Source organism: Pinus tabuliformis, chromosome 5_1, assembly GCF_031772625.1.
Source record: "Pinus tabuliformis cultivar Carrire ecotype Pingquan chromosome 5_1, CPIR1, whole genome shotgun sequence".
NCBI lineage: Eukaryota > Viridiplantae > Streptophyta > Pinopsida > Pinales > Pinaceae > Pinus > Pinus tabuliformis.
The window spans coordinates 433,942,610-433,969,578 of record NC_142305.1 but is presented as its reverse complement, the minus strand read 5'-3'; positions in this window follow the sequence as shown (position 1 = coordinate 433,969,578).

Sequence of the window (26,969 nt, the reverse complement as noted above, 5' to 3'; positions counted from 1 at the left end):
TTTATTATTTCATTCTCTAATAATACTATAATCAGTTATATATTATAATATATAATTCAATGTTTTTTGATACCATATTATCAATTCTTTTGTAAGTAATTATTTTTATTATTGTTTATTTTATAAGTAATGTGTTTAAAAGAGTAAATTAAATGTAAATTGTAGTTATTGTTCTTATTAAGTTAATAATTTATTATAAATTTAGTTTTGTGTATTTAACTTAAAGTATAATTTATTTGTCAAAATTTTAAGTTATTTAATATTGGAGTAGTTTATTAGTTATTGAGTGAATAGGTGTGATATGTGATTTTTTAAATAAAATATTCTCTAAATAAAAAACAATGTGGGAAAATTCTAGATGGTCTAAAGTACCTTGTCACTACAAGCAAAATTTTCTCTTAAACAGTATATAAAAAAATAATATAGTTACTATGAAATTTTCACTTACCTTCACTTATAAGTGATGGTTTCAATGAAGAACAATGGCCCATATTGCCATTAAAAACACATGATATTTAATTTTAATATATGTTACACATCATTTTGTTACCATTAGGGAAATGAATGCAAAACCAAACCTCTCAATATCCGATAAACCCTTCTCACGAATCCCCTACAAAGCCATAGAAAAATCCAATTTGAGAAGCACAAGAATCATGGATTACACTATTTAGAAACCCTAATTTTAAGAAACATTGCACTTTCCCTATGAATAGATTGTGACATCACAGGTTCAACCATTGCCATATGCGCCCACTGTTCTCCACTAAAAAGTGTGACAAACTTTTTAATTGAATAAAAATAAAAAGTAAATTCTAGAACTCTTATTGAGGAATCCTATCTTAACTACCTAGACTCAAGCTCCTACCTGTTTGAGCCTCATCCCATAATGGATGGATATAATCCCACTCATTATGGAACCTATTACCCAATTTTGTGGATCTCATCCCATGGAAAATGGATCTCCAACTTCGCCTCTTCTCCTATAAATGTAGTGCTACTCAATGGTGAGGGCGTTGGCTTTTAGAAGTACCCTTATGATGTCCAATTGAGATTGAGGTCTTGTGTGCAAAGGAGGATTGGGGATATTTGGAGGGAGGCTATAACATCAAGGCACTTGGTTGTAATCTATCATTAATGCAAATACTTGTTTATTTCCCATATGCATATGTTAAAATATTCATTGTAAGGCTTCTTTATCTCTTACATGATTTATGATTGAATCTTTGATATATTTTATGCTTCAATCTCTTGTTTGGCTTTGTCTTTATAGGCCTCCTCTTGGAGCATCAAGGGAGAAAGGTTGAAAGGCACAAAGGACAACCATGGGGATCTTCATCAGGCATTTCAGAATAAGGCATGATATTTATATCCTATTTACATTTGTGTTTCAGTCATAAATTAGGGAATGTTATCAATTTTGTGTTTGTTTCTTTCTAATCTTGGTTTCTGAGCCTAGGGGGATCTATCCTATTCGCAAGATGAGATTTGTTTGTAAAACAAATTGGTTACCATATCAGGGAATGTTCAGTTCTTCAGTGGCTTTATTTTCCTTCTATGGCCTTTTGTGGCTTCTAATACTCTATTGATTGTATTTTGATTCTTAAAACCTAGTTTTTTTGGACCTTTTGAGCATTTTTTATTTGTTCTTTATGTATCACAAGTGCTACAGTTTTCTTTTGAGAAACGTGCTACAATTGGAAATTGTCACTCCTTTCTTATGATAAAATTGCAACATGTCGCACTTATCTTATGATGAAAGTGCGACAATTATAAATTATCACAATTTTCTTTTGGTAATAGAGTGATAATTGACAAACTGTCACATTTTGCCTATTTTATACCTACGACAATGCACTGGTGTGTGCAATCTGCCTACGAAAACCTTAGAAAATTGAAAAATTCAGGACTTTTGTCTTATTAACCTAAAATTCTTTGCTTGCAATGTTTTTTTGAATCTATTTTCACCAGGGAAAAGTCAACCTTAAATTTGAATTATTGTATTTAATTGTATTTTTAATAAATTATGTATCTTTACTTTTGAGGGTTCTAGGTTTGATTGGTTTATTGATCTATAAAAAAAGGGTATTTTTCTTATGGAATTGGTTGTATCAGTCTCTTTTCTTTCAGTAAATCTGATCAAATATTCATTTATGCATGTTGTAAAGAATTATTTCATCGATTGAAAATTTAGTAATTCTCACAAAAGATAGCTTCAATTTGAATTTGTTTGTTTTATTAAATTGAATTAAATAGTGATTATTATTTCTATAAAACACCAAAAAAGGAAAATACATTTTTTGTTATTAGGGCTTGCTTGAAAGATATTTTGCTTGGAATTGTTATTTGGTTTGTCTTTTGAAATTTGTTTACAAAAGGGAATCATTGCATTTTTGGGTTGTTTGAAAAGATTTCTTCCTTCCCATAAATAGGATTTCATCAAATAAAAAAGGTTATAATTCCATATTTGTTGCATTAGTTGGAGTTGAGTTATTATACCATTTGGTTATCATACACATTTGATTACCTTTAATGAAAAGTGAGACAATAAAATCAATCCAAGTATTTAAAATAAACAATTGATCATAATAATCACATTTAGTGTGGATCTAGGTTAGAAGGCGTGTTTCGATGTCTATAAACATAGGAGCTGTCATTTCTTTTCAGTGTTACACTCTGTGGGTGGTCGGTATTCCACGTACATTGAAGTATATAATATCGTTCTTCCAATAGGAAGGTTCTCAACGTATGATGAATATATAAGAATGTTTCCCATTGTACAATTATGCATTAGATATCACTATCATGGAATGTACTTCCATATACCATTGGATATATAAGAAGTCTCGTTCTAGGTTGAAAACCATCCATAAGTAACTGAGTTGAAAACCATTCAGGGAGATTTCTTTCACGTACATAATGGTATATAGCAATTCACATAAGCTTAGAAAACCTTTGATACATAGTAACCCTTTTATTTTTATTGTTATTATTTATTTGATTGATTAAAATTATGGGATTTAACTAGATCATACATTGTTAAAATTTCCTAATCAAAATTCACTTTGGCAACGGTTACAGAATTCACCAATAAGGGAAACCCTTTTAACGAGGATCCTAGTCCTTTTCCTTGCTTTGGAAATGTTGGTGCTCCTTACATGGCTACGTTGTCTCTTCCAAGATTCACAATAGGTTTATGGTTATTTTCAGCCTCATTGGTCTCAAATACCCAAGTTATTTTACCTCAACTAAGTACTTCACTTCAACAACACCAATTATTTGTTGACCCTTTACCTTCTTCACCCATCATGTCTTCTTCCCTTTCTTTTTCTTCAACCAATGAAAGTCATTGTTGGGTGGTGTTATATTCTTTCCATGACTAGCCCATGTACTTAATCGGGCAGTTAGAGGGGAGGCATAACTGCCCCTTCATTGTGCCGATTGCATAGCGGGGGGGTCACAGGGGGTTTGAGGGGTGCAGATAACCCCACTCTATGGGGTCCAAGGTAGCGGCCCGGAAAATTTTGGTTTTGGACCCTATGTTAGGTTGGGCGGACTTACCTATGGTTTTGTGCATGATTTTCGCACATGGTTTTGGATGCGAACGTTTTCGGTCTATGGTTTTGGACACGATGGTTTTCAGTCGATGGTATTGGATGCTTCGACATGTATAAATATGTATTGTAACATTGAAAGGAAGATAATGAAAAATCAAGCTAGTAGTCCCGGTTTTGGGATCCAGGGGAAAATTTATATGTATATATGTTTTATGTGTTATGCTCTCACATTGTTTATTTTCCGTGTTTTAGAATTCCTATGCAGGTAAATTTTGTACGGGGTTAAAACCTACATTTGGTATCATAGTTGTTTTGGCTTCAAGGGGATGCCTTTGTTGCTGAGGGGTTTCGTTTGGGCCTGTGGTAGGCCTTGTTCAGTAGGATATCTGCGAGATCGATTTTGGTGGTGAAAGAAGATGGCGAGCAGTGGAAAGATAGAGATTGAGAAATTTAATGGTCAGAGTTTTGAGTTGTGGAAACTCAAGGTGGAGGGTCTGTTGGTGGATAAAGATCAATGGATCGCGATATATTTGGGTACTAAACCAATGGGAGTGTCTGATGAAGAATGGAAAAAGTTGGATCGAAAGGCAAAGAGCACAATGCGATTGTGTGTCTCAGATTTAGTATTGTTGAATGTATCAGGGGAAGCTACGACAAAGGCTTTATGTGACAAGTTAGGGACTTTGTACCAATCTAAGTCTCTGGTGAATAAACTGTTCCTTCGGAAAAAGCTGTATAACCTGAGGATGAAAGATGGAGATTTGGTGATAAAGCATCTGAACACATTTAATACTGTGGTAAGTCAGTTAGCATTTGTTGATATTAAAATTTCAGATGAAGATAAGTGCATCAGTTTGTTGTGTTCTCTACCAGATTTGTGGGACAATCTGGTTATTGCAATAGGTAGCAATGCAACTGCCTTGCAGTTTGATGAAATAGTATCATCCTTACTGATGGAGGAGATGAGATGAAAAAATATGGAGAGCCAGAATGGTGATGCCTTGTCTGTATGAGTACGGTCCCAGAATAGAAACAAAAAATAAGTCATCGAGTGGGAGATCTAAATCTAGAGGGAGATCTGAATCTCCAGGAAAACCTGTAAAGGTGGTGTGATGGAAATGCGGAAAGGAAGGGCACTACAAAAGGGATTGTAAATCTAAAGCTCCTAATAAAGAAAAGGGATTTGTTGATACTCCTTCTGCAAAGGCAAAAACCACCTCAGATGAAGGTGGAGATGTGCACTTGGCTTCTTCAAGTATTGGGTATAAGGATGGTTTAAAGGGTTATAAGCTTTGGAACCCAGTAACAAATAAGGTTGTGTACAGCCGAGATGTGGTGTTCAGAGAGGTAAAAGATGTTATTAAACATGAAATCCAACCAAAGGAACCTGAGAAGACAGATTTTGAGCTAAAGGAGGAAGAATCAGACTCTACAGCATAGGAGGAATCAGAAGATGAAGAGCCACAAACTCCAGGTGTGAGAAGATCAGTTCAAGAAAGAAGGCAGCTAGAAAGGTATAGTCCATCTGCTTTATGTTCAAATTTTGCTTTATCTATTACTGATGATGATCCCAGAACTGTGAAGGAAGCAGTAGATTCAGAGGATGGAAAACTCTGGAAAGAGGCCATGGTTGATGAAATGGCATCTTTGTACAAAAATGAGGCTTGGGATCTGGTGGAGTTGTCAGCTGGAAGGAAACCCATTGGAAGCAAATGGGTGTTCAAGAAGAAGACAAATGAAAAAGGAATGGTGGAGAAATACAAAGCTCGGTTGGTAGCAAAAGGTTATTCCCAGGTGTTGGGAATTGATTTTGGTGATATTTTTTCTCCCGTTGCCAAGGTAACTTCTATTAGATTACTTTTATCTGTTGCTGCTGCTTTTGATTTTGAGGTATAACAGATGGATGTGAAGACAACGTTTCCTCAGGGGGGTCTAGAAGAGGAAATCTACGTGAAGCAACCTGAAGGCTTTGTGGTGAAGGGTAAGAAAGAACTGGTATGCAAGTTAAAGAAGTCTCTGTATGGGTTAAAATAGTCACCAAGGATGTGGTATCAGAAATTTGATACATTTATACAGGGACTTGGCCTCACCAGAAGCAAAGAAAATCACTGTGTGTATTTTAAAGTAATTGGTGACCGTGTTATTTGTTTGGTCTTGTATGTGGATGATATGTTTCTAGTTGGAAATGACAAAGAAAATATCCAGGATTTGAAGACCCAACTGTCCTCCAAATTCGACATGAAATATCTTCGTGTTGCAAACTATATTATGGGCATGGAAATTAAAATAGATTGAGCAAAGAGGAAGCTCTGGTTAAACCAGAGGAAGTATGTCGAGATAATATTGTAGAGATTTAATATGCAGGATAGTAAACCGGTGAAGGTTCCTATTCCTGTAGGTGTAAAGTTGTTTGTTGAACAGTGTCCCAAGACACAAGAAGAGGAAGAGGACATGTCTTGTGTTCCATATGCAAGTGCAGTCGGTAGCCTGATGTAAGCAATGGTCTATACTAGACCAGACATTGCACATGCAGTGGGAGTATTGAGCAGGTTTATGTCAAAACCTGGAAAGGAGCATTGGACAGCAGTGAAGCAGGTTTTCAGGTATTTGCGTGGCACTAGTGATTATGGTTTGAGTTACCAAGGAAGACCAGGATTAGACAGAGTGTTGGATATTTGTGGCTTTGTTGATGCAGACTGGGTTGGAGATCTGGGTCAGAGAAGATCTACAAGTGGGTATGTGTTTAACCTATTTGGAGGTGCAGTCAGTTGGATAAGTAAGAAACAATCTATAGTGGCACTATCAACTACAGAGGCTGAATACATGGTAGCCACTCATGAAAGCAAGGAAGCAGTTTGGTTGCAGAGGTTGTGTTCAAGTATGGGGTTAGTACAAGGAGCTATAAGGATAGACCGTGCCAGCCAAAGTGCAATTTTCTTGGCAAAGAACCCTGCATATCATTCAAAGACAAAGCACTGTTATAGACATATTTGGGCACTACAACCCAAAACTCATATGTCCATAAACTAAGGGCTCCTTAAGTCCCTAAAAGTGTTGTTTCACACCCTAAAGGATCATGGTCAACTGATTACATCATTTCCCAGAAGTTCCACGTGAAAAACTACTCAGAACTGGCCAAAACTAGACCATACAGACTGCTCCATGGGTAAGGTACGATGCATACTGACTGCCTAACTGGCCAGGTGTGATGCATACTCAAATGGCCTTCTATGGGGTGCGATGAGCGAGAATAGACAAATGGCAGAGACAGTTTGCAAGGTAGATGATCATGGAATCTTCCAGAAACTTCTCCTGTGACACTTGCCTCTCTGAATTCGCCCAGGGATGAGTAAGAGATCATGAAATATTCAAATGGAACCAAGAACTATCAGTGGAATGACACTAATCAAAAACCCATAGCTGACTCACACCCTTGTAAGATATCTATAAATGGATTCCTCATCTGAGAGATCTAGGGGCTAGAATTTTGTATTTTGTATGGAAGTGCTGTTGGTTTGTTGTTGAGAAGAGACATTGCATTGTTGGGAGATTTGCTTGTTCATGAGGTGAAGAGGGCTTCTACAACTAGGAGGATGATGCTGGCTCAAACAACTGGGTTGTAATCCTATCTTACATTACTATTAATAAAGTTCTTTGAGTTTTCCTCCATATGATCTCGTATTTGTGAATATTATTATTTATAAATGCAATTGTATGGTCAGTGTGTTTCTGATTCAGCATTGTTTATGATGTTTTAGATAGAGATGTTTTGATAGTTTGTTGTTACTTTAACTCTATAGGTACTCTTTGAAGCAGGACAAGTAGGAGAGGAGTGGCAAATTCTATCAAGGAAAGGAGAAATCAAGCTAGGATCAAAGCGGAAGATCCAGGTTGGTCCTCTTTTCTTCTCTTCCATCTATCACACTTAAAGGAACTCTTGAAAAGCTTTCATTGTTTGTTTCTAAGATAGCTACCCATCTTAGTGGGACTAGTAGTTCGAATCGACACTAGTTTTCCCTGAAACAAAATGGCGACTCCGCTAGGGAATGAATAGTTTGTTTTGTTTATTTATTGTTTGCTTTATAAACTACAGACAGAGCCTGAAGTTAGCTAGCTAGCCTTCGAAACACCTTTTCTATGAAATTGCGAAGTAGATAAACGCTGCTTCAGTCAATCTCCGGGTTGGTTTATGAATTGAACATCTGACTTACAAAGCATCCTAAGTTCCCTTGTGGTAGCTCAAAACCTCATCAGATCCTACCCTTATGCTTTGTGTTTACTGTCCATCATTACTCAACCTAAATCACTAAACTTAGCTGCAAGTTTTGAGCTAAAACCAAGCTCAGATTTGCTCCCTGGTCCATTGCACTGTTTGTAACTATTCAACCTGGATGCATCGCACCTCCCGTGTGTTGCAGGTGAGATGCATCCCTGTTTCCCTGTGTTGCAGGTGTGATGATTGAGTGAACTGTTTTTCTTCTCTGAAATTTGGTTTTTCTCTTTGTTTTCAGCTTTATTCAGTAGTTTTGTTGTTCATGATCAGTACCTTCTTGTTGTAACCATCTTCCTTCACATTATTTCAGCCTCCATCAGTTAGGAATTGTAAATGTTTTTGTGTATTTGTCAATCATTTACAATCTTCCTTTGTCGAAAGTAGCCTAATCGAACTGTCGTTTTTGATGCAAGTGTCGTAATTGTCATTATGAATCAAAAGAAGGGTGTCGTAAAGTCTTCCTCTTCTAGATAGTTGATTGTACTTTTGTCATTGTGCTTGATTTTGAAATTATTAGTATTTCAAGTGTTGAAAACAGTTTTCCATTTGAAATCAAAAGGTGTCGTCTTAGTCTTCCTTTCGTTTTGAAAAGAAAAATTGTTAGTACTGTCACTTTGAAGGAAAATAGTTCATAGCTATACTTAGCTTTATTTTTGTCATTCACACATTAAGAAAGCAAAAATCAAATACATGCAAGTGCATCTTCATTTTGACTGCTTGCGAAATTTTATTTAGGAAAGTGCATTTAGTGTGTGCTCTATGCTCTCTGGTGAAAGAAAAAAATCATTATCTTTTTTCCTTTTTAGCTAGGATTTTCATTTCTAAAAAGAACATAAACGACTGTTTATCATTTTAGATTGCATATTTAGGAATTTCACATCTACATCACGCGGTGAACCTTGAAAGACAAACTTCTAAGCAAGATCAACTCTAAAATAAACCTCAATGAACATAAAAACGCTTTGGAATCTAACGCAACACATCTAGAAGTCTAGGCTAGAGACATCTTCCAGTGTCGTAAAACCTGGTAACTATCGTTTTCATCGAAGGTTGGGTGATTCCTCCTCTTTGATATGACAAGTGCTAGTACAGACTTGTGCTCCCCATACCATCGTGTATATATTGGGAGACCACAATAGGCTGATATCCTTTATCCTTAAGAAGTCGTGTCTGCCACCCTATCGATCGTAATGCACTGAACACAACATTTGAGAAGATTTACTGCTGTACATAAGTCCTTGGTAATTTCTCTATCATTTATCACCAAGGTGTATTTTGCAGTTTGACGATCGATTTGGTAAACCCTCTGTCTAGACTTCCAGAGCAGTCAATTTCATTCCTTTTTGACTCCTTAAAAGAAAAGGTCTATTTGAGCACTTGTCACTTTAGGTTCATTAAAAATCGAAGGCGACTAGAGTCACCTTTATCTTTTTCTCGACTCTTAAAAATTGAAAAGCAAGTTGCGTCAAAGTGTCTTAAAATTTATTTTAAACGGAATAACATACTTGTTCCTACGTTGATCTGAGGTTGAGATAATGGAGTCTACCAATCAAGGTATCCCCCTTGGAGGGAATCCTAGTCCTTTCTCCTCTTGGGGAGACATTGGTTCTCCATATATGCCTACATTATCCCTTCCACGAATCACAATCGACCTGTCGGTATGGCTTTTCTTGACCTTTATCATTCAAAACACTGCAATTCCTCAATAATCTAATCAGGAACCAGATGATACTGAAGTTACCCCTTCGCCTTCCACTTCATTTGTTTCTCCCTCCCTTTCTTCCTCTTCGCTTGGTGAAACTAGTGACACTAAAAACCAAGTAGTTGAGAAGAAAAAGAAAGGGAAGGAGAAGAAGAAGAAGCTAGCTAAACAAGGGAACACCAATGCATCATCTGGCGAAAATATGCATACTAAAGTTTCCAAACCAAAAACTCCATGCGAAATTTGCAAGGAGAACCATTACTGTCAAGATTGCCCTTGCATTCCATGGATCTTGAAAGAATGGTCTCTCCAGTTGCACCATTTGGTGTTATCAACCCCTGACAGTCAGGTTGACAGCACACCATCAACTAGTGAAAACAAAGTCAATTGATAGAAAGGAAAAGCTATAGTTCCATGTAGGTTATGTGAAGGTGATCATACTCTTCACCATTGTCCTTTTCTGGATGAAGCCAAAAGTATTTTTAATAACCTTCCTGCTTCACCGCATCAACTTCCACCTGGATACAAGAGACTCTTACCAAGTCCTTCGCTAGTTGAAAACCCGATTGACATAACTCAATTATCGATCGAATCACCTATCATTGAAAGTGAACCTTCTGAGTCCATACCGGATCAAAGTCAACTGGTCGAGATGGAAGTCAACATTGTCTTACCTTCAGAAAATCCACCTTCAGATGATATAGTTTCCAAATAGGATGAGAACGACACCGTTCAAGTTCTTTTTGTCAATATAGAGTTTAATGAACTTGGGGGCAATCCGCCCATTCCTTCACAACAGGAAGAGACCCCCCCAATTAATGAAACTTATCCAGACATTTATCCAGTACCTACTCCGAGTAGTCTAGTCGTTTTCTTTGATTGGAATCAACTAGCGAAACCTTGCCTTCCATCTAATGTACCATTTCGAATCATAGTACAAGTTTACAAAATGATCGTGTCTGGCACAATCATAGATGAAGGGGCTTCGATGAGTATCCTTTCCTCAACTGCTTGGAAAGCGCTTGGTTCACCATCGCTTTTTCCTGAAAAACAAAATTTATCGGGCTTCAACAAAGGAACCAGTCAACCATTAGGGATCCTTCCAAGGTTACCGTTAACTTTGAGAAAGACAACCGCTTATTTGAACGTGATGGTAGTCCAAGGTACACTATATTAAAATCTACTCCTTGGACGTGATTATATATATAGCATGGAAGCCATTGTTTGCACATTCTTTCGAGTGATGTGTTTTCCACATGAAGGCAGACTGGTGCAACTTGTCAACCAGCTTTCATTTCCTGGTTCAAACACAGCTATACATCAACCATCATCCCTAAATGGCCTCTTCACATCAACAATGTCTCTTCCATCTTCATCCCATCCACCTAATTACCGTGAGTAGCTCAGTGAGTGTGAAGAAGATTAGGGGGCATGCACCCTAGTCTGCTTCAGCAAGCAAACCTAGAGGAAAAGAAAGATTTTCTTGAAAGGTCACCTTCGTACGTTTTGTGATTGGGGCTCACAACAATCACCTTCGTCCATTTCAATGGGCAAAGCAAAGGAAGAGTTTTTTTCGGTAGACAGAAACAATCCTGCCTAACCGCAGGAACTTCCATTTGGTAACCTAGAAACTCTCCTTTTACTGAAAGACCTGGGGGCATGCAAACCTTTGCATGCAAGTGAAAAGCAACCTTTTATTTTCTTAGTTTGTAGGTTCTTAACCCTTTAACCTCGTAGGTCAGTCGTTTCTAGCTTACATAAAAAGGTCATGAGCACATGTTATATTAGTGATCAAGCTCATTAAAAAATAAACCCGCCTTTGGTAAATAACCTTTGTGATCACTTTGCTATCTACCCTTCGTGAACTTTGGTTGTGTTCCTTTCGTCACCTCCATTTCATTCGGCTGACCATACACTTCCACTCGATTGTTTACCCTTTTGAGGAACATCTACAACGAGTGATTCTGGTTGCCACCCTCTTTGCACTGCCATGTTTTGAGAAGTTCCAAACTTACCTGGAACCAACTGCTACCCAGAAATATCACTTGTTCCTCAAAAACGAGCCTCAATTAAACTCTTTTTTAGACTTGTTAAATATAAAAAGATTGTCGAGCTATTGGTCTTCCCAGCTCGTTAAAGTAAGATGAACACTATCCCTCTCATATATTTTAATCTTTTTGGATTTGAGGGATTATTAAACAAAAATATTGAGCGCTTATCTTTGTCAACTCGTTAAAACTATCGAAAAGTCATCCCTTTTGTATTATTTTACACTTTTTCGGACTTAAGGGATTATGCCATGAAAAAGGACTGTTGGAGTCTCCTTTTCGTTCATTTTCAGGCTCTCTAAACAAGAAAAGGACCGAGTTATCTTTGTCGTTAAACTTGTTAAAACAATAGCGACAAACTTGTCCACCCAGACAAGAACAAGTATCACTCATACTAGGCTCGCTAAACACAAAGCGACAGGTTTTCCCAAAGGGAAAATTATAGACCAAGCATATGTTATCCTCCTCAAGCTTGTCAAAAATAAAGAGGTACAGGTCAGCAATGACTGGGGAAAAATGGGAAGAAAACTTGAAGAACTCTATTGGTAGCAAGTCACTCTTGAACATGACACTTTCACTCCATCACCATGATTGAGTTGGGTTGGGTTTCCGTTCACTGTCATCATTGGTCTGCCATGCCATCCATGGGGTTAACGTTACCAGTCCATATCAATGTCACTAATATGTTCAAGAGAAATCATTCAGAGAATTCACCATCTAGCAAACGCCTCATCCACTGCATTACATCCACGCTTCATTTTTCATGACCGCCATTCCTGAACCTTATATCATCAGATCGTTTTCACCTCCATAAAAATAATTTGCTCTGTTTCGCGTCGTAGATGTGGGATACATCAAGGCCCTCCTATGGCAGGTCACTTCTTGTCGACATCAGCTCATTATCCAAGAAGTTGACTTAGAAACAACCCTTTCAGTAATTTGAAGCTTGCATGCCTCAATGGCAAGTTTCTCACTTCCGGCGACAGGTTTACATCAATAACCTTCGACCGAAAGACTTTGCATGGTGTTCGAAATCGGCTCATATATTCACACCACGTGGATTGTACTGTAGTACATTGAGGGTCATCATCATTATTGGTGATTCCTCTCGCATTTGTTAACAACTCACATTATTAGCTGGTAACTAGACGATGTCTTTCCATGTTTGACTTCAGAACATCTTTTCACATGGATCGACTTGTACATCGGGCGAAGATTGGACGAGTTTTGAAGACCCCGGATCTAGTTTCATCCATCCGGGCTGTGAAATATTCAGGAAAATAAAGACATCAATTGTACACAGAAGCTACACAGATAGTCATCTAAACCAGGGAAGATGACTCTTCATGCGAAGAATCACCAGTCTGCAACAGTAGACGATTATCTGTCATATGTACATGAAAATGAATTTATAAAACTGAGCATGGGAATGCCTGCCTCAGCTAGATAATGAAAATAATATGATGATGTATTGTATTGTATCTTATACAAGTCACCTTCCACTTCGAATACCTCGGATCCTCATGAATAAAGCATTTCACCCGACATCAGAAGATTTACGACCTCATGCTTTAGGGGGCAGCTGTTATAGACATATTTGGGCACTGCAACCCCAAAATCATATGTCCATAAACTAAGGGCTCCTTAAGTCCCTAAAAGTGTTGTTTCACACCCTAGAGGATCATGTTCAATTGATTACATCATTTCCCAGAAGTTCCACCTGAAAAACTACTCAAAATTGGCCAAAACTGGACCATACAGACTGCTCCATGGGCAAGGTGTGATGCATACTGACTGCCTAACTAGCCAGGTGCGATGCATACTCAAATGGCCTTCTGTGGGGTGTGATGAGTGAGAATAGACAAATGGCAGAGACAGTTTTCAAGGTGGATGATCATGGAATCTTCCAGAAACTTCTCCTGTGACACTTGCCTCTTTGAATTCGCCCAAGGATGAGTAAGAGATCATGGAATCTCCAAGTGGAACCAAGAACTATCAGTGGAATGACACTAATCAAAAACCCAAATTTGACTCACAACCTTGCAAGACATCTATAAATGGATCCCTCATATGAGAGATCTAGGGGCTGGAATTTTGTATTTTGTAAGGAAGTGCTATTGGTTTGTTGGTGAGAAGAGACATTGCATTGTTGGGAGATTTGCTTGTTCATGAGGTGAAGAGGGATTCTACAATTGGGAGGATGATGTTGGATCAGACAGCTGGGTTGTAATCCTCTCTTACATTACTATTAATAAAGTTCTTTGAGTTTTCCTCCATATGATCTCGTATTTGTGAATTTATTGTTTATAAATGTAATTGTATGGTCAATGTGTTTTTTATTCCACATTGTTTATGATGTTTTAGATAGAGATGCTTTGATAGTTTGCTATTACTTTGACTCTACAGGTACTCTTTGAAGCGGGACAAGTAGGAGAGGAGTGGCAAATTCTATCAAAGAAAGGAGAAATCAAGCTAGGATCAAAGCGGAAGACCCAGGTTGGTCCTCTTTTCTTCTCTTCCATCTACCACACTTAAAGGAACTCTTGAAAAGCTTTCATTGTTTGTTTCTAAGATAGCTACCCATCTTAGTGGGACTAGCAGTTCGAATCGACACTAGTTTTCCCTGAAACAAGCACATTGATGTTCAGTATCACTTTGTGAGGGATATGATAGAAGACAAAAAGGTGTTGATGGTAAAGGTGGACACTTTGAAGAATACTGCAAATGCATTGACAAAATCTGTGAGCTCTGAGAAGTTCTCTTGGTGTAGAGAAACAATGGGCGTTGCAGGGATGGACAAATAACTAAGCTCTCTTGTGGCCCCCTGTGTAAAGAAAACAACAAGTGGGAGAATGTTGGGTTGTGTTATATTCTTTCCATGACTAGCCCATGTAGTTAATCGGGCGGTTAGAGGGGGGGCGGAGCCCCCCCTTCGATGCGCCGATTGCATAGTGGGGGGTCACAGTGGGTTTGAGGGGTGCAGGTAACCCCACTCTATAGGGTCTGGGGCAACGCCCCGTAAAATTTTGGTTTTGGACCCTATGTTAGGTTGGGCAGACTTACCTATGGTTTTGTTCATGATTTTCACACATGGTTTTGGACGCAATGGTTTTTGGTCCATGGTATTATATGCTTCGGCATGTATAAATATGTATTGTAACATTGAAGGGAACATAATGAAAAATCAAGCTGGTTGTCCCGGTTTTGGGATACAGGGGAAAATCTATGTGTATATGTGTTATGCTCTCACATTGTTTATTTTTTGTGTTTTAGAATTCGTATGCAGGTAATTTCTGTACGGGGTTAAAACCTACAGTCATAATGCTAGTAACTAGCATGTTAAGAAGAAGAAGCAAGATAAGAAAGGACTCAACCAATGAACTTGTAGAAAAACCTGTAGATTCACAAGCTAATGCAATTTTCTAAAGCAAGAGATAAGAATCTACTTCTACTCTCTACAGCGGAAGCCCATAAACATCGAGCAAACAATAATCAATAGAGGAAGAGAATCAAATGCACATAACATAATAAATATCTGGGGAAAGCCACAACTCAAAACCCCACTATCTGTTTTGTATTAGTTAGCAAAATCAAGATGAAATTACAATGCTTGTTCTCTCTAGAACAATCCCAACACTCAGCAAATTGAATCTCCAACTCATAAGCAAGCTCAAGGCCAAAGCTTATCCAATTCACAAGTTCTCCAAGTCTCTATTACAATGTGTAATTCCTATGAAGAATAGCTTGTATTTAAAGGGAAATAAAACCTCTAAAAATAGTGTAATGCCTCAAGGATCAGTTCCTGAATGCATGCACTACCAGTGCAACTCAGAAAAATTTAAAACAAATAGTACATTGTCCCTACACTCTAGTCTCAACTGGGTCTTTCTTAAAATCAAGATGCATGAATTTTAGATGGTGGAATCTTTAGTTAACTAGAGTAGCACTAATTAGGTCACTAATGTCCCAACTGACTATTTACTCACTATTAGTTGCTAAAACTGATTGGAACTAATTTAACTGGACTTAACTCAATAAAATGAGTTATCTAATTACAACTCATTCATAACTCATCTTGAACTCCTATAAGTTAGGGAGAACAATACATGTCTTGTAAAAGAATTCCAATTCGAATTTCCTAAATTAATTAAGTTAGCTAAACTTAATTAATCATTTTCAAATTGCTATGAGAAAAGAATTCTATTTTAATTCACAGTTTAATTCAAGGACGAATTAAACTGGAATTTCTTGTTGCCATTTCTCAACACAACCATTGTTGTGAGTGTTGATAATGTTGAGGAACCCTCCAACATGCATCGCAAGCCTAAATACCCTTGCAAGATTTGTAAGGGTGAACACCTTCTTATCATTTGTCCTAGTATTCCTAAGGTCTTAGAAGCATGGTCCCAAGATTCTCATCAACTTATTGTTGATCCATTAACCAATGATTATAAGGTTCTTGGGAAAAAGGGTAAAGTTAGGTTTCCTTATAGGTTATACAAAGGGAGTCATCAAACTCACATTTTCCCTCATATGGATGAAGCCTCTAAATTGTTGGAAAACCTTATTGTTTCTCAACAAAAGCTTCCAACTAGTTATCATAATCTCTCTCCTAATCTACCATCAGTTGACGAAGTGATTGATCCCATTTCAAGTTTGTTCAATCCCACTCTTCCCTTGGTGAGTGAAACCCATACCACTTAGATTGATAAAACATTAGTTGATCAAGTGGTCGAATCAATTCCATATTTGGTCTATCCCTCTCTCCCCTTAGAGAGTGGAGATAATACTGCTCAGATTCTTCTTGTTACTTCATATTCCACCACATAAGGGGGAATTTCACCCATTTCCAAGGAACCCCCTCTAAGTACGAAGGTCATTTCCTTTGATTGGAATAGACTAACAGAGCCTCGTTTCCATTCTCACATTTCTTTCCAAATCATTGAGAAATCTTATGATAAGAACATGCATCACACTATTGTAGATGAAGTTGCTTCTGTTAGCATTTTATCCTCAACTTCTTGGCAAGCTTTGGGTTTTCCTCAGCTTGTGTCTATTATTGAGAATCTATTGGCTTTTAAGAGAAGGTCCAATGAACCTTTAGGGATCCTTCCTCAACTTCCCATTACCTTGGAAGGAAATTTGTTTTGTATTGATGTTATGGTAGTCCAAGGCCCCTTGGATTTCAATTTTCTCCTTGGGTGAGATTATGTCTATTGAATGAAAGTTTTCATGTCCACAATCTTTTGTGTGATGTCTTTCCCTCATAATGGAAACATTGTGACTATTGACCAACTTTTATTTGGTAGCCCTGATTTGAATACCACCCATCCAACCTCACTGAATGTTCCTTATACATAAGTGGTAACTACCCCACCACAGGTTAATTATGTGGAAACACGTCCCATGCCTTCATTTATCATTGAAAATGAGCCTCTCGCTATATGATCGATCTCCTTTGACTTAGATCCGGTAGTTGACATGGTGGACCCTTCAATGGGGAAATGGTGCAATATCATCCTACCCCTATTGAATCCCTTGACATGTATTCCTTCTAGGGAATTGTTCTTCGAACTGATGAAGATCTCTTGGAAGCCATGATAGAGGTGTGTACCTTTACAGGTATTCCTTCCTAAGCATTATCCTCTTGGAATCCACGACAAGGTTTCATGATTATAGTTCCTTTTCTTATGTCAATCTCATTAAAAAATGAATCAGGTTATCCTCAGCATAGTTCCTTTTTCTTATCTCAAGCTCGTTAAAAAATGAAACAAGGTGCCATGAGCATAGTTCTTGTCTTGTGTCAATCTCATTAAAAAATGAACAAGGTGCTATGAGTATAGTTATTTTTCTATGTCAAGCTCGTTAAATGATGAAACGAAACCCCCTACAATTGATTAGAGTCTTTGACTAAATCTCATAAATGTTGAGTCAAGTCTTTCACATAATCTCGTAAATGAACCTTCATTTTCGAAATTTCTACAAATCTAGCTCTAATACCATGTAGAAATTCCTTGTAGATTCAAACTGCAAATTGTAATATGCTAAAACAATTGACCTACTCTACCCATCAACGGAAACAATAAATGATTCATGAAATCATGAAGCATTTAAGAGAAATAATTCAATCAACACATTACACAATGATTTTTTGGGGAAAACCACAGCTAAAAAACCCTACTATCTATATATTGTGTTAGTCAAAGAATCTAGATGAATACAATATGCTCTGCTCAACCTTGAGCTCAACCTGCACAAGTATTTTCTATCCTCTGCCTAACTGGATGCCTTTGGCCAACACTTAGCCAATTTCCTAGCCTTCCAACATCCTACTTCCTTGCACCGATCAATGAGGAATTAGGCCCTTATTTAATAATAATTTTCCTCCCTTTGATTGCGCAATTCCTTTAGGATCTTCCTCTAGCTTCATGGATCTTCTGTACAATTCGGATGATCATACAACTGATAGTACATTATCCCTGAACTCAAATCTCAAATGGATCCTTCTTTGATTTGAAATGCATTAGTTAATTATGAGTGAATCTTCAGTTTACTGGTTTATCACTGGAGTAGCACCACACTCTACTGTAGGAAGCACCACACTACTAGACCTCCCACAAGTTCCTCCAACAATTGGAACTAGTTTAACTCACTTTAACTCAATTAAAGACATAATTAATTAATTACAACTCAAAATAAACTCAACCATGTATCCTATAATGTAGGAAACAATCTACATGACTCTTGTTAGACCCTCAAATCGAATTAATTGAGCCAACCAAGTCAAATTAACTTAGTTAACTATTACAAGTTGTCATGAGATGTGGAATTACAATTTGATTCCCAATTTAATTCAAGGAATGGATTCACATCTATCCCAATCTAGTACCTTCGGAATGTTCTACATGTAACTCTTGTCACAGTTTTTGTTGCTACTGCAACATCTGCAACCAAAAATCATCCAAAAAAATTAAATTAAATCAATTTTGTCTGCAAATGTCTATTAAGAAATTGTGTTGTTGTTGACTCTACTTTTGAGCCTTATGCTCTACTATCAAATCTCCTCTGCACTCCTCAGTATCTGATTGATATTGATCCTTATGCTACTAAATACCGTGGGCCCTCGTAGCAAGGTAATTATCCATGAGACTAACACACATCAATGGACCCTGCCCCAATTTTTGAAATTTTGGGGCTAGGGATCTACATCGCCCCACCTCACTCATGGGGATATGGTTGCATGCATGGAAAAATTTGATCTACTCATGCTATTGCTGCTACTTCTCTATTGATTCTTCTGCACTATTGATGCAACTACTGCAATAATGAGTCTGATATCCCCAGATCATGAAGTACTAGCTTCTATAGGGATGCCCCCTCTGAAACTAGACTTCCTCTGAGTTTCGATCTCCCTGTGGGAAATATCTCTACTCAATCTACTAATATCAATGAACAAAACTCCTTTTTATGTCACTAGACATTGGCTCGCTTATCTTCCCACTAGTAGCCTTCTAGCTCCATTAAGAAGTCTACACATAGGGTTTTCTGCATCTTCCTTGAACTAGAGCTCCATCAATCTGCAAGGACAACTTTGAATTCTTCTCTTCAATTGTGATTTAAGCTCCGATAGCATGTAGAAATTTCTACAAGTCTAGCTCTGATACCTTGTAGAAATTTCTACAAATATAGCTCTGATAGCATGTAGAAATTCCTTGTAGATTCAAACTGCAAATTGTAATATGCTAAAAAAATGACTTGAATCTACTCTACTCATCATTAGAAATAATAAATGATCGATGAAATCATATAAGAAAAATAATTCAATCAACACATTACACAATGATTTCCTGGGGAAAATCATAACTAAAAACCCCTTCTATCTGTATATTGCATTAGCTAAAGAATTTGGATGAATACAATATGCTCTGCTGAACCTTGAGCTCAAGCTGCAAAAGTATTTTATATCCTTTTCTCAACTGATTGCCTTTGGTCAAAACTTAGCCAATTTCCTAGCCGTCTAAGTTCCTACTTCCTTGAGTTGTTCAATGAGGAATTATGCCCTTATTTAATAAGAATTTTCCTCCATTGTATTGCACAGTTGCTTTAGGCTCTTCCTCTAACTACATGCATCATCTATACAATTCAGATGATCATAGAACTGATAGTACATTGTCCCTGAACTCTAATCTCAAATGGGTCTTTCTCTGATATGATATGCATGAGTTAATTATGAGTGAATATTTAGTTTACTAGTTAATCACTGCAGGCAGTACCACACTCCACTATAGGTAGCACCACACTATTAGACCTCCCACTAGTTCCTCCAATAGTTGGAACTAGTTTAACTCACTTTAACTCAGTTAGAATGAATTAATTAATTACAACTTAAAGTAAACTCAACCAGGGGTCCTATAATGTAGGATACACTCTACATGACTCTAGTTAGACCGTCAACATGAATTAACTGAGCCAAGGAAGTCAAATTATTAACTTAGTTAACTATTACAAGTTGTCATGAGATGTCGAATTACAATTTTATTCCCAATTTAATTCAAGGAAAAAATTAAATTAGGATTTTCTTGATGCTATTTTGAACATTTCTTGTTGCAATTTTCAACATTCATTTCATCTGCCTATTAGTGACCAGTAGTCTACTTATTTGGATGAAACGAAGCTTGGGGGACATGTTCCTTTGGTCATCATGCTAGAATTAAGCCACTAGCCAATGCCATTATGTTGGGGGCATGAAACCTATCTCAAGCACAAGTTTTTCTCTGTTTCAATCTTGTGTAAAAATAAAACCTCTCTCAAGAACAATTTTTCTCTATTTTAAGCTTGTGTAAAAGTGAAATTATCTTGAGCTTAGTCTTTATTCCTTCTCGTGCTCATAAATACATGAGAATAAGTTACTAAATATACTTTTATCACTTTTTTTGGCTCGATAAAACTGAACGAAAGAGGAACGCCCTAGAGTCCTCTTTAATCTCCTTTTATACTCTCAAAATATGAGAATATTTTCGAGTAAACTTGTTTCTTTCGTGCTCGTAAAATTACATGAAGAAGCATATACCTAGTATAAGTTTACCCCTTTTACAGACTATGTAGAATATTTACGAAAAAGGTATACTTTAGTCAATCATGACTAAAATAATTCTCCCTTGTATTATTTTACACTTTTTCAGGATTTGGGGACTAAATTTACAAAAAATAACCTTATGGATTTTCCTTTTTAATTTCTTATTCAAACTCTCTAAATGTGAAAAAGAAGTCGAGTTACCCCTTTACTAGACTCATAAAATGTAAACAGTGCAGGACTCATTAAACATGATGAGGCTGAACCACTCCTTCCTATGGTTTGTTTAAAATACTTTGAAGAACTTATCTAAAAGATGAGCTTATACTACAAGCATATGTTATCCTCCTAAAGCTTGTGTAAAAATAACAAGTTACTTTCCATAAATGGTGGGGAAAATTTGGGAAAGTAGTGTATAAAGTCATTATTTGCCAGTAAGTCACTCTTGAACATGACACTCTTCGGTTGGGAAATCCACTTAATTATCTATTGATCACACCTCCTTGAAATTCTTCATACTATTTTTTGATCCCATATCAAGTTAGTGCTACAAACTCCGTATAGTGTCGCCAGTATGTTCAAGAGAAGTTCAACCTTTGTTAAAATATTTTGTAGTATGTATAGCCCTCTCTCTTGGAGCATCAAGGGAGAAAGGTTGAAAGATACAAAGGAAAACCATGAGGATTGTCATTGAGCATTTTAGAATAAGGTACGAGCTTAATATCCTCTTTATGCTAGTGTTTCAATCATAAATTAAGCAAATTTTTCAAGTCTTTGTCTGTTTGTTTTTAGAATTTTTTGAGCCTAAGGAGATCTGTCATGTTCGCAAGATGAGATTTGACCATAAAATAATATACCCATCAAAAGGAGATACATGTATTTCATAAATTCCACAATGGGCTAGTTACAACATTTCTCCAAAGACTTGAACCCACACAGTGAGGAAAATAAAGTATTCACCAAGCCACTCTAGCTAAGGTCCTTTTACATGTTAGTTATATATATATATATATATATATATATATATATATATATATATAGATATATATATATATATATATATATATATATATATATATATATATACCCATTTAGTATTTTAAAAATAATATATAAGAGATAGTGGGACTTTATAGATTAGGATAGGAAGATATCCTGTATTTTAGGGTAAAAGTAAATATATTCAATGAAAAAGGAAATTTAAATATGATCTTAGGCACACGTTTGAATTATTGGGTAATATTAAGATATGAAATGGGTCTAAGGTATATTTAAAAAAGTAATTTGTTTCTCTAGGTATAATTTTGCATCATTTTATTATTATCATATTATATTTTTTTCTTGTTTGCTAGGTTATGTGAGTCCTCAAATGAATGACATGCCTAACCTATGGTTTGAGTAGTTGTCACCCAGGAAAATCTAAGCTATCAAAATCATAAGGGGATGGAACCCTTCTTGGCCCACACCAGCCCTTAGCATGGTTGGATTTTTTGTCCCACAGAGATTTGAACAAATGACCTTTACACCACAGAGTGCCTTAGAAGAACACCCTATCATTATCTGCTCTACGCCTTGGGGGCTACTTATCATAATATATTACTTTAGCATTATCATATGAATTATTTCTACTTATATGTACATATGGTAATACATATAATTTATATAAAAGAGATAATTAAATAATAGATTAGACAAGGTATACAAAGGATAAGTGGAAGTTATCATTGGGGGAGAAAAATAATATATGTTCACATGCATTGAAAACACTTTAGAGGTAGAAGATATTTTGTTCTAGATTGATTAAACATAGAACCATAGATATCATTTTAGGAGGAAAGTATATAAAACAATTGATTGTGCTAAGAATCGTCAGAAGTTCCATCAGGTGAGAGGGAAAATTTGTAATCATGAGGTTCAAGAAATGGAAGAGGCTTGAAAAGACCAAGATAAGGGAAATCTATAGAACTCAAAAGATAAAATTAGGAAGGTGAAATTGAGGTACAACACTTAGCTCCAATTGGGGATGGTGTCTCCTTGTGAGGCTGCAAGAATTGCAGACTAGGTGCATTCCACTATTGGGCTGGAGTCATTTTGAGTTTAGAAACCAATCCTTTCACAATCAATCTTGAACATATATACTTTAACTGTAAATAAATCTTTATGAATCCTTCTTACCCTCTTATTATCATTGATATTAGCAATTGTATGTGCATCATGAATTCACTTTCATTTCTGTAACAACCCTAGTGAAAATTCCATGTAACAAAAGTTAAAAATAATAACCACAGTTGATGGGACACTTATTCCAAGATGAATGTTGGAAAATACATCCTAGTGTGGCTGTTCATTTTGTTTATTATGGTGAAGAAAATTGGCAAAGGCGATGGCTAAGGCTTTGAAAAAAAGGAAAAATGGAATTTTTGGCACAATTATTTATGAAAATAAAGGAAATTAGGAGAAAAGGAAGGTGAAAGGTCACACATTGCATGTGAGAAGGAAATTGAAGGAAAATAATGGAAAATGAAGAAAATAGAGGCCTAATTGATCAAAAGGCTTTTGAGGATCAATTTGTAACCGTTTGTCAGTCTAGTTTTGCAGCTCTCTCATTATTCTTGCTCTCCCTCACTCTTGAATAGTTAGAATTTTCTTGGAGCACTTTGGCATTAGATTAAGAAAGGAAAAGAAGGCAAGAGGAAGCAGAGATCAAGCAAGGAAGAGCAGGGTCAAGAATCTTTAGTAGTATTCTTTGCAAGTATCGATTTGCATGTGTATTTTCCTTGCTAGATTTGGCATGCATCATATTGCATGTGGTTCTTTTGTTGTTATGGCATGGGTTTTGCCAAGTGTGACAGTGTTTTCAGCCTAACCTTTCCAATTCCAGATAGCCATGGTGTGATGGGGTTCTCAGGTTTTGGTTGAGATGGATTGCCAGATGGATTCCAAGCTGAGTGAGGTGGATCTCTGAATGATATAGCACATGGTCTAGTGATCCCTAGAGCTGACTATGGATTTCGGTAAATCCTGAGAGGCTAGGAGACAAGGAAATTCCTCCCGGTATAGGTGGAGAAATACAGTGGCATATATGCTTGTTTGGCCTTGTTATATGGTGGAGATCATGGTAAAGCCTATTATTACATGTTTATTGTGTTGGCCTAGTGATCCAGGATGGATTACAGTAAAGCCTGGTTTCTATTGATGAGGGTGAGGTGGTTTAGCCTCAGGATGCCCAGGTTGGTTCTTTTGGTTTGAGTCTCACATTCATGCTTGGAATATGGCATGGGGGTGACTAGCTGAAGAGAGATTTGGGTCAGCCATTCAATGGTCGGGTGGAACGTGGTAGTCCCATCCTGAGTTTGGATTTTTCATCATCGATATGAGGTTATTGCTCCTTGTATTTCTATGAATATTATAGTAGTTTATATGTGTATCATATGGTTGTGATTTCATTAGTATTTATGTTGTTATTATGCTAGTTATGTATGTGTTTTATGACAATGGATATGTATGGCTCTCATCATGTTTTTACTTGTAAATGAATGGACAATGTATCTATGAGTTAATAGATGATAATGGAGCAAATGATATGAGGGGAAAATGGTTCTTAGTGATTCTCAGATAAGTATGAGACCCCTATTCTTAAATCTATTGTTTACACCTGTAAATTACATATTTGTCATATGTTTGACAAAATTCTTGTCATGGCTAGTCGGGGTACAGTTAAGGGCTTGTTAACGTATTTACTTTTGCATCATTGTTTCCCTGTTATCTTACTATTATAAAGGTTTCATTCAATTTTGAGCAGTCACTTGGGATTTGGGCCTGAAAAATTGGCTAAAATCCTAGGGACGTTGGAAAAACACTGAGCAAAATAGTCCCTGGACATTGGTATGCCTTGTCATGACAGCGTCCAAATCCTCTTGGATGATGGTAGGCCTATAACATGAGAGCGTCCAGAGGTCAATTGGTCTAAAACCTCAGTGGGACCTAGGGATTAGCTACCTGAGTGGTTGGGATAGTTCTTAGGATTCTTGTAGCTGATGTGGAAGGTTTGTAGGTTGTGTTTCTATTGATTCCACTTCCTTAAGGTCACATAGGAGGTTTAATTCAATCATAGTAGCCTCTCATCATATGTTTACCCCGGTTGGCCTGTTACTTGGGTAGATGTGGGAGGAGGGTGTTAAAGAATGGTATCAGAGAATGGTTCACCCCTCAAGTTGGATGAGCAATGCGTTGGTCATGCATTCCTGACATTTGCTCATGTGATTAATCATGCTTGTGGTCTATGTGCTTGTTTCATATGCATGGTGTGAGTCATGGTTATAGCTATCTTGCCATGTGAAATAGGATGTTGTTGTTATGAATTATGTCGTCATGAGTGGATGGTTGGTTACATGTTGTTTATGCTTGCGTATTGTCAATGTATGTCGGTATGGGTGTTGTTTTCATGATGAAGTCATGGTATTTGTAGTGATATGGTCATGCATTGATGATTGGGATCTACCTATACTACTGGTTACATGGCTATGTGCTTATGTATTATATGTCTCTATGTTATTAAGATTATCTTATACATGTATCATGTCAATTTGATGATCTTGCAGATGAGATATCCTCCCCGAATTTTGCTAAGGTGTGTTGGTTTATTATGATTTGGTTTAGCTCACATAGTATGCCTTGTAGGAGAGAGATAAAAATGACTATCAAGATGGTAGACTACAAAGACTCTCCATATGAATCATATGAGTAGCATGGTGTTGGACACTCTTCTGATTTAGCAGAAACATTGAGAAGCATGAAGGAAGAAACAAGGAGTTGTTAGGCAGACAATGATAGGATCATAGAGGCACAAGAGAAACAAGTAGAGGTTAATGATATACTTCAGATTTGTTAGGATTGTAGCAATAGGGGCCACTTTGGATCAGCCATGGATAATAGGACATAACTAATGGGCATATGGCAATAGGTCTCATGGTGGTTACATTTCAGATAGTGATGACATTATTAGAGATGGCAGGTTGTTTGATAGTCTGAATAGGAGAGGTGATGGATGCAGGTACTATTTTAGTTATGGTTCTGATAGGCATCATGATCGTCATTGTTATCATACTCGCAAGAGGAGTGATAGGGGATACTTTCCATATGATTTTAATAAAGAAAAGCCACCTACTTTTGATGGAGACTTGAAGAAATTGGAAGATGCAGAGGCTTGGATACTTGGGATGAAAAAATTATTTGAGTTGCATGAGTACACAGAAAACAAGAAGGCTATAATTGTTATCTTCAGTTCGAAAGGTAAAGCAGACATTTGGTGGGAAGATGTGAAGCGGGTTAGAGACATCAAGACATAGGACTTGAGTTAGCCTGAGTTCAAGAGGATTTTCAGGAAGAAATACTTGTTAGAAAGGTACTACGATAGTAAGGCCAAATAATTCTACAAACTAAAGATGGGATCAATGAGAGATGAATAGTACAGGATTAAGTTCTTGGAGCTATTGAGGTATGTACCGTATCTTAAATATGACAAGGCTAAATTTTAGGGATTTGTTAGTGAATTTCCATTAGCATTTAGAGAATGGATTTAGTATGATGAGCCTCAGTCACTTGAGGAAGTTAATGGGAAATTAAAACATTTCTATAATCAAAGTGTTAGAATGAATTCCAATAAGGATGTAAAGGAAAAGGAAAAGGTAAAGGTAAATGGAAGCTGCAAAGAGAAAGGCCTCAAAATGCAGACAAGAAAGAGAATGTGGCACCACAAAAGAGGTTCAATGCAGCTAGATAGGCACATGGGTCACAACAACAACATAGAGGTGAGGTTACTGGTCGATTGGAGTGTTGGACATTCCATAAGGAGCATATTAAGAGAGATTGTCCATAGAATCTGGGTGGTAGGCCTCAAATATATAGTGTGCAGGAAACATAGGTTGTTGGGGATGTTGGTCAGAGAGTTCCTCATATTTATGCAACATTGGATAACAAACAGGAATACCATCAAGCATCTATCATTGAGATGGAGGGTAAGCTTTGTGATCAAGTTATTTCTATTTTGATTGACCTCGATCTAATTATAGTTATGTTAGTCTTGACTTGGTGGATAAGTGTGGTTTGAGTAAGGAATTGCATGCAGAATTATCATTGGGGAAGATCTTGTGCATTTGATTTGAATGGTATGCCTACTACAACACATTTGGATGTATTACCATTGGGATCATACAATATGTTGTTGGGCATGGATTAGTTGTATGTTCATAGAACCAAGGTGGATTTTTATGAAAAAGCCAGTGAGTATGTGGATGAAAATGGGGAACCAAGAATC